At 38.6% G+C, this 8,120-nt stretch overlaps 1 pseudogene; it reads right to left on the reverse strand.

Annotated features, from left to right (window-relative positions):
* Positions 1–3,243: 3,243 nt before the first annotated feature.
* LOC102132830 (dnaJ homolog subfamily B member 6-like) lies at positions 3,244–4,157 on the reverse strand (annotated as a pseudogene).
* Between the last annotated feature and the right edge of the window lie 3,963 nt (positions 4,158–8,120).

Consider the following 8,120-nt stretch of genomic DNA (forward strand, 5'->3'; position numbering starts at 1 on the left):
AGATCAGCCTGGCCAACGTGGTAAAACCCTGTCTCTGCTAAAAATACAAAAATTAGTTGGGTGTAACGGTGTGTGCCTGTAATCCCAGCTACTCATGAGGCTGAGGCAGGAGAATCGCTTGAACCCAGGAGACAGAGGAGAGCTGTGAGCTGAGATCGCGCCACTGTACTCTAGCTTGGGTGACAGAGCGAGACCTCATCTCAAAAAAACAAAACAAATCAACAACAACAAAAATCAAAAACCCAAAACCCCAAAGATGGGTAGAGGGGGTCTTTAGGCTCCTTTATAATGCCATTGCCTGAGCTCCTGGATCAAGGTGTACTTGAAGTTAAAAATCTATCCTTGGACCTTTTAGTTTCATTTAAGTTCATTGGAGTCAGGTTTTCTGCTTTTTGGTACTAAAAGAGCCCTGATGGATACATCCTTCTGTTCACATTTGCCTAAGATGACTCTCAGAGGTAGAGAGATATGTTTTGCTATAAGGGTGTGTGCACAACAATATATGAACTCCTTGCTCGAATTATACAGTTTGGTTGTTAAATTGCAGAAATTCACAGGATAATTACCAAATTTCCACTTTGTTTTGCTTTGGATACTAGTCCTTGATTAAAACTATTTTCTATTTGTGTGTGTTTTTCCGCTGTTTTAATACATAGAATTCAATTGTACTCATGGAGGACCAATCAATTCTCATGTGTTATAACATGTTTCCTTCTGGAATGTAACTTTCCTAGGCCGTTCCCCGAGCCAACAAAGCTAAGAATAAATGTTCATATAAGGAATATATGCCTAAAAGCATAGCTCTAACAAAGTCCTCCCTCCCTCATATGTCCATTTTCTCCTTTAATTGTAGCTTATGTGCCATTATCTCAAGGAAATGATTAACCAAGCTTATCTTTAACACCACATCAGAGTCCTCTTTCCCACAAAGTATTCCAAACCATGTTTTATTTCCCTCTGACTTCACTGTAGGTAGCTCAATGCCCTGGGTAAAGAATTTTCTCAGTACATGCTTGTTGAATTCTGTTAAATCTACACACACTTGCAAGCAGGGTAAAGGCTATAAAGTATTTTAAGGTTACAAATTAACTTGATTATAGATCACTAGCGCTGGAAGACACCAAGAGTCATTAGCTGAACCCACCCTTACCGTAGATCAATCTCTCACTCTCTCAAGAAGAAAAAACATTATAGATGTAACTACAGCCCACTCTACTCCTTCCTTCTTCCTCCCTTTCTGCCCAGAGATAAGCTCTAAGGAGATGCCGGCGTATATCAATCTGATGCATGTTTTTGTACTTTTATGATGTATGTTAGTGTCTGAAAATTTACATAAATGGAATCATATTAAATATATTTTCAGTGTGCTTTTTTTCACTCGATATTACGTTTTTTATTTTACCCACATGGATCAACATGGCTGTGCCCTGGGACACACACCTGTACGTGAGCACAGGGAACCATGAATACAGCCGTTCACTGCAGCACGACTCATAACAGGGAAGAAGTAGAAACCACTCAGTTTAGAGGAATGAGTGAGCTATTTGTTTCTATAATGGAATGCCAATCCACAGTTAAAACAAATAACTTTCGTATTTTACCAAAGAGGGGCATGGTCCAGAGAAATTCTGTAAAATGACAAATGTCACTCAGATGGATAATGGGAAATCTGAACCTGAAACCAGGACTCCTGAGTCTAAGGATAGTGGTCTTTCTAATGAACCTTATCTTTTGTAATAATTTAAACTTCCAGAAAAACTGAAAACAATACACACAAATAATTCTCCTATACTTTTTACCCGATTAGCGATTTTTAACATTTTGCCACATTTTCTTTTCTTTTCTTCTAAATAGAGACAAGGTTTTGCTGTATTGACCAGGCTGGTCTTGAACTCCTGTCCTCAAGCGATCCTCCCATCTTGGCCTCCCAAAGTGCTGGGATTACAGGCATGAGCCACCACGCCTGACCACATTTGTTTTATTCTCTCTCTCATTCTCTCTGTTTAGAGATATAATTTTTTTCCCTAAACCATCCAAGAGAGGTTGCTTGAATATATAATGACCCTTTTGCTATAATACTTCAGTGTGTTTTCATATTAATAAAAATATGCTTCAAAATATCCATAGCAGAGATATCAAATGCAGAAAATTTCACATTGATACCAAATTTCTTTTTATAATCTATAGTCCATATTCAAATTTTGTTGAATGCCTCAATAGTATCCCTGAGAGAGAATCTCTCATCACATTCACCCTCAGCATAGGAGTCAGTCCTGGATTATACATTGTGTTCAGTGGTCAAACATAGTTTTTATTTGTTTATTTATTTGCACCAAACACATTTGCATTTATTTTCTTTTAAAAAAAAGCAAATGTCAAAGACCCAGTTTACCATTTTTCCTTTTATAAACCTAAGCTTAACGTCACATATTTAAACAATTGTCAAGACTAAGTTGCCAGGATTCAGACTCAGCTAGAAAACACCCTTAATTTATATTAAACCAGAAATGTTTTACCATTAATGCATTAATATATTTTACTACTAATATATTTTACTACTACATACTGAAAAAAAACGAATTTAGTTCTGTAGAAGATTCGCCCTGGCAATGTTGACCTCACAGCGGGCCAACACTATGTGGCTCACATTTCAGACACAATGGAAAAGCAGATCCATGCTGGTGTTAGTGCACAATCTTGTCCTACACTAAAGAGTCAAGGCTCACCTTGGAGTACATTTAATAAAAAAGCAAAAAGCATACAGATATTTACAATAATATATATTTTTTTGAGACGGAGTCTTGCTCTGTCACCTAGGCTGGAGTGCAATGGTGTGATCTTGGCTCACTGTAGCCTCCGCCTCCCAGGTTCAAGCAATTCTTCTGCCTCAGCCTCCCAAGTAGCTGGGATTACAGGCGCCTGCCACCACACCTGGCTAGTTTTTTGTATTTTTAGTAGAGACGGAGTTTCACCATGTTGGCCAGGCTGGTTTTGAACTCCAGACCTCACTTGATCCACCTGCCTTGGCCTCCCAAAGTGCTGGGATTACATGTGTGAGCCACTGCACCTGGCCTACAATAATTTTAAAGACAAAAAAAAAAAAGTCCTATTAAGGGTCCCAACAATAAACTCAAAAGTCTATGACAAATAGAGGTTCCGATTAGCTGTTTATAAATACTTTAGGTGCAATTATTCTGAAAGGCAAGTTACCTTGAAATCTACAGAAAAAGTTTCTGTTAATCCTCAGATGGTTCTTGTTATAGTTTCACATTTCTGTTAAGTGGATGCCTTGAATTACTTGTTATCCAAGTGCAGCAGCTGCTCCTTAACATTTGTTGTTAAAGACATTAACTGGCCATCTTCTTCAATTTCTACTCTTTCTTGACCATTCTTGACAATTCCCTTTGTAGTGATTTTTCTGCCATTAACCATTTTAGCAGAAGTGTTATCGATTTGAAGTTGCCAATCCCACTACCACCAAATGATGTGGAAGAAAATGAAGCGAGGCCCCCGTGACCTAGTGACCCAAATGAAGTATTAATAACTCCTGTATCAAAAGAAGATAATCCACATCCAAAAGATGGAAATCCACTGAATGTGGAGAAAAACTACCCCAACCCTTGGCTTCTGCTTCCACGGGAACCCCTTTGATTCTGAAACAAGTCCTCAAAAGAGTCGTCAAAGAAGTCAAATGAAAATGGGTCCCTTCCACCAAAAAATTCCCTGAAAACATCATCTGGGTTACAGAATGTGAAACCAAACTCAAACGGACTGTCAAAATGACTTCCACCTCCTCCTTCACCATTTAATCCTTCTTTGCCATATTTGTCATAGATGTCCTGTTTTTTAGCATCTGACAACACCTCACACACCTCAGCTACTTGTCTGAATTTTCTCTCTGCTTCTTCTTTATTCTCAGGATTTTCATCTAGGTGCCACTTCAGTGCCAGTCTCTGGTGTGCCTTTTTAATATCCTCGGGTGAGGCCTGTCTCCGCACTCCTAGAGCTTCATAGTAATCCACCATGATTTTGTTTGTTTGTTTGAGACAGAGTCTCGTTCTGTCATCCAGGCTGGAGTGCAGTGGCACCATCTTGGCTCACTGTGACCTCTGCCTCTGGGGTTCAAGACATTCTTCTGTCTCAGCCTCCTAAGCAGCTGGGATTACAGGCCTGCACCACTATGCCTGGCTAATTTTTATATTTTTGCTAGAGACGGGGTTTCAGCACGTTGGCCAGGCTGGTCTTGAACTCCTGACCTCAGGTGATCCACCTGTCTTGGCCTCCCAAAATGCTGGGATTACAGGCATGAGCTGCCGTGCTCAGCCTAACCCATAATTTTAAGAGATTGCTGGAACAGGTCTGAGGATGGAGGCAGCTGAAGGCAGGCGGGAGGCAGGGGCAGTGGCCAGTATCGCCTCTCGGCTCTGACACTGCTGTGCTGGTGGTGGTGACTACTCACACTTTCCTCTCAAGCCTATTTTTTTTAAATTTATTTTTATTTTTTAATTTTTAAAAATTTTTAAATTTTACTTTAATTTCCGGGATACACGTGCAGAACATGCATGTTCGTTACATATATATACATATGCCATGGTGGTTTGCTGCACCTATCAACCTGTGCTCTTCCTCCCCTTGCCCCTGACCCCCTGACAGGCCTCGGTGTGTGATGTTCCCCTTCCTGTGTCCATGTGTTCTCATTGTTCAATTCCCACTTATGAGTGAGAACATGCAGTGTTTGGTTTTCTGTTCCTGTGTTAGTTTGCTGAGAATGATGGCTTCCAGATTCATCCATGTCCCTGCAAAGGACATTAACTCATTCTTTTTAATGGCTGCATGGTATTGCATGGTATGTGTGTGCCACATTTTCTTTATCCAGTCTATCATTGACGGGTATTTGGGTTGGTTCCAAGTCTCTGCTATTGTAAATAGCAATAAACATACATGTACAGATGTCTTTATAGTAGAATGATTTATAATCCTTTGGGTATATACCCGGTAATGGGATGGCTGGGTCAAATGGTATTTCTGGTTCTAGATCCTTGAGGAATCGCCACACTGTCTTCCATAATGGTTGAACTAATTTACACTCCTACCAACAGTGTAAAAGCGTTCCTATTTCTCCACAGCCTCACCAGCATCTCATTTCCTGACTTTTTAATGATCACCATTCTAACTGGTGTGAGATGGTATCTCATTGTGGTTTTGATTTGCATTTCTCTAATGACCAGTGATGATGAGCTTCTTTTCATATGTTTGTTGGCCACATAAATGTCTTCTTTTGAGAAGTGTCTGTTCATATCCTTTACCCACTTTTTGATGGGGTTGTTTGTTTTTCCTTGTAAATTTGTTTAATTCCTTGTAGATTCTGGATATTAGACCTTTGTCAGATGGGTAGATTGCAAAAATGTTCTCCCATTCTGTAGGTTGCCTATTCACTCTGATGATAGTTTATTTTGCTGTGCAGAAGCTCTTTAGTTTGATTAGATTCCATTTGTCAATTTGGGCTTTTGTTGCCATTGCTTTTGATGTTTTCATTATGAAGTCTTTGCACATACCTGAATGGTATTGTCTAGGTTTTCTTCTAGGGTTTTATGCTTTTGAGTTTTACATTTAAGTCTTTAATCCATCTTGAGTTAATTTTTGTATAAGGTGTAAGGAAGGGATCCAGTTTCAGTTTTCTGCCTATGGCTAGCCAGTTTTCCCAGCACCATTTGTTAAACAGCGAGTCCTTTCCCCATTGCTTTTTTTGTCAAGGTTGTCAAAGATCAGATGGTTGTAGATGTGTGGTGTTATTTCTGAGGTCTTTGTTCTGTTCCATTGGTCTATGTATCTGTTTTTGTACCAGTACCATGCTGTTTTTGTTACTGTAGCCTTGTAGTATAGTTTGAAGTCAGGTAGCATGATGGTTCCAGCTTTGTTCTTTTTGCTTAGAATTGTCTGGGCTATTTAGGCTCTTTTTTGGTTCCATATGAAATTTAAAGTAGCTTTTTCTAATTCAGTGAAGAAAGTCACTGGTAGCTTGATGGGAATAGCATTGAATCTATAAATTACTTTGGGCAGTATGGCCACTTTCACAATATTGATTCTTCCTATCCGTGAGCATGGAATGTTTTTCCGTTCGTTTGTGTCCTCTCTGATTTCCTTTAGCAGTGGTTTGTAGTTCTTGAAGAGGTACTTCACATCCCTTGTAAATCATATTCCTACATATTTTATTGTCTTTGTAGTTTGTGAATAGGAGTTCACTCATGATTTGGCTTTCTGGTTGTCTATCATTGGTGTATAGGAATGCTTGTGATTTTTGCACATTGATTTTTCTATCCTGAGAGTTTGTTGAAGTTGCTTATCAGCATAAAGAGTTTTTGGGCTGAGATGATGGGGTTTTCTAAATATACAATCATGGCGTCTGCAATCAGAGACAATTTGACATCCTCTCTTCCTATTTGAATACACTTTTATTTCTTTCTCTTGCTTGATTGCCCCGGCCAGAACTTCCAATACTATGTTTAATAGGAGTGGAGAGAGAGGGCATCCTTGTCTTGTGCTGGTTTTCAAAGGGAATGCTTCCAGCTTTTGCCCATTCATTATGATATTGGCTATCGGTTTGTCATAAATAGCCTTATCATTTTCTCAAGCCTAGTTTTTAAACAATTTATTACTGCTGAATCTGAGCATGTTTCATGGATATGTCTTTTGTAACTCCTCTATTACACACACCTGCTGACTTTAATATACTCTTGAGTACAACCGCTATATTCTTGGTATTGTACACGTTATTACTTACTACCAAGAAGAAGCCTCCAGTCCTTCATGACAATTTAAAGACACAAGTTAAATACCAGTCCCCATCCCTTGAGGAATTCATAGTACAGCACAGACACATGGGGTGCGAGTGAAGTGAATACATTCAAAACCAGCTCCACCACTTATGACGTAAGTGGTGCGGGGCAAGAAAAAGCATCACTCTGACTCAATTTCCTCAGTGTAAAATGGTGATAATAATATCTACCTCACAGGTTGTTTGGAAGATTAAATTAAATAATGTGTGGGAAGAGCCCAATATGAATTCATAGCAGATACATTTTCTTTGTGCACTGAGATTTAGTTTCTGTTGAGTTTGTGTGTTCGTGGTTATGACACCTAATACCCCTAAAAACTATTCACAGTAGGAGATGTGGGAGCTGACACTTAAGTCATTTCTTCCCCAGTTTATGACAAGGTTACCTGGTTTCCACTCAAACACAGATAAAGGTGCTTTCTCTTTTACATGCTACACCACATCAAACTTAGTATCGTGCAAAAGATTTTTGCTTACACAGTCATAGGAAAGAAAATTTGCATCAGTTTGCTTGAACATTTTGGTTAGCCATACTTTACTCACATTCTGAAACTCAGTCATGTAATTCAGAGGGGTTTTTCTCTTCTTAGATGATTTGCAGTATATTTATCCAGGAATAATCGCTGAGATGGAAAGATGACAATTATAAGCATTTATACAAGTAAAAGTATTAGAATTTTAGTTCTATTTTAGACTTCCAAATAGGGTGCACAATGAATTTATAAGGCAATCCAGTGGTTCTTCACAGGTTTCTAATATTCAGGGTGTTTTCGTCAAGCTGAATTGCATTTATTGCCAGTTCTTCAATCTGCAATTGCAAAGAGGGTGATGTAGGGAGGAACTGTCAGGATAGCATGAGGTTTAACTCCAGTAACAATTTACTGAAAATAACATCAAATATTTATTTCCACTTTAGTACCTACCTAATTTCAGATAATTTAGCTTACAAGATAAAACAAACACCATTGGTTGTTGCTAACCATTATTAAAAGACAATAATGTAAGTTCTAAGAGCCTAAAAATACAAAGCTTTTCTTTTCTTTCTTTCTTTTTTTTTTTTTTTTAATTTGGAGAGTTGTATTAGCTAGGGCTCTAAATTGAAAATAATAGAAGCCCAACTCTAAGGAGCTAAGGAAAAAAGAAGGCTGTATTATAAAGTTTGTCATGGGTCATGAGTCATGAATATGAACCCCGTTAACAATTAAAGCAAGGGATTCTAATGCATTCAGGTCTCATTCCATCATTTCTCTGTCCTTTTCTGTGGATCTGTTTATTATTCTCCTTA

This window comes from Macaca fascicularis, chromosome 1 (genome assembly GCF_037993035.2).
Source record: "Macaca fascicularis isolate 582-1 chromosome 1, T2T-MFA8v1.1".
Classification (NCBI taxonomy): Eukaryota; Metazoa; Chordata; class Mammalia; order Primates; family Cercopithecidae; genus Macaca; species Macaca fascicularis.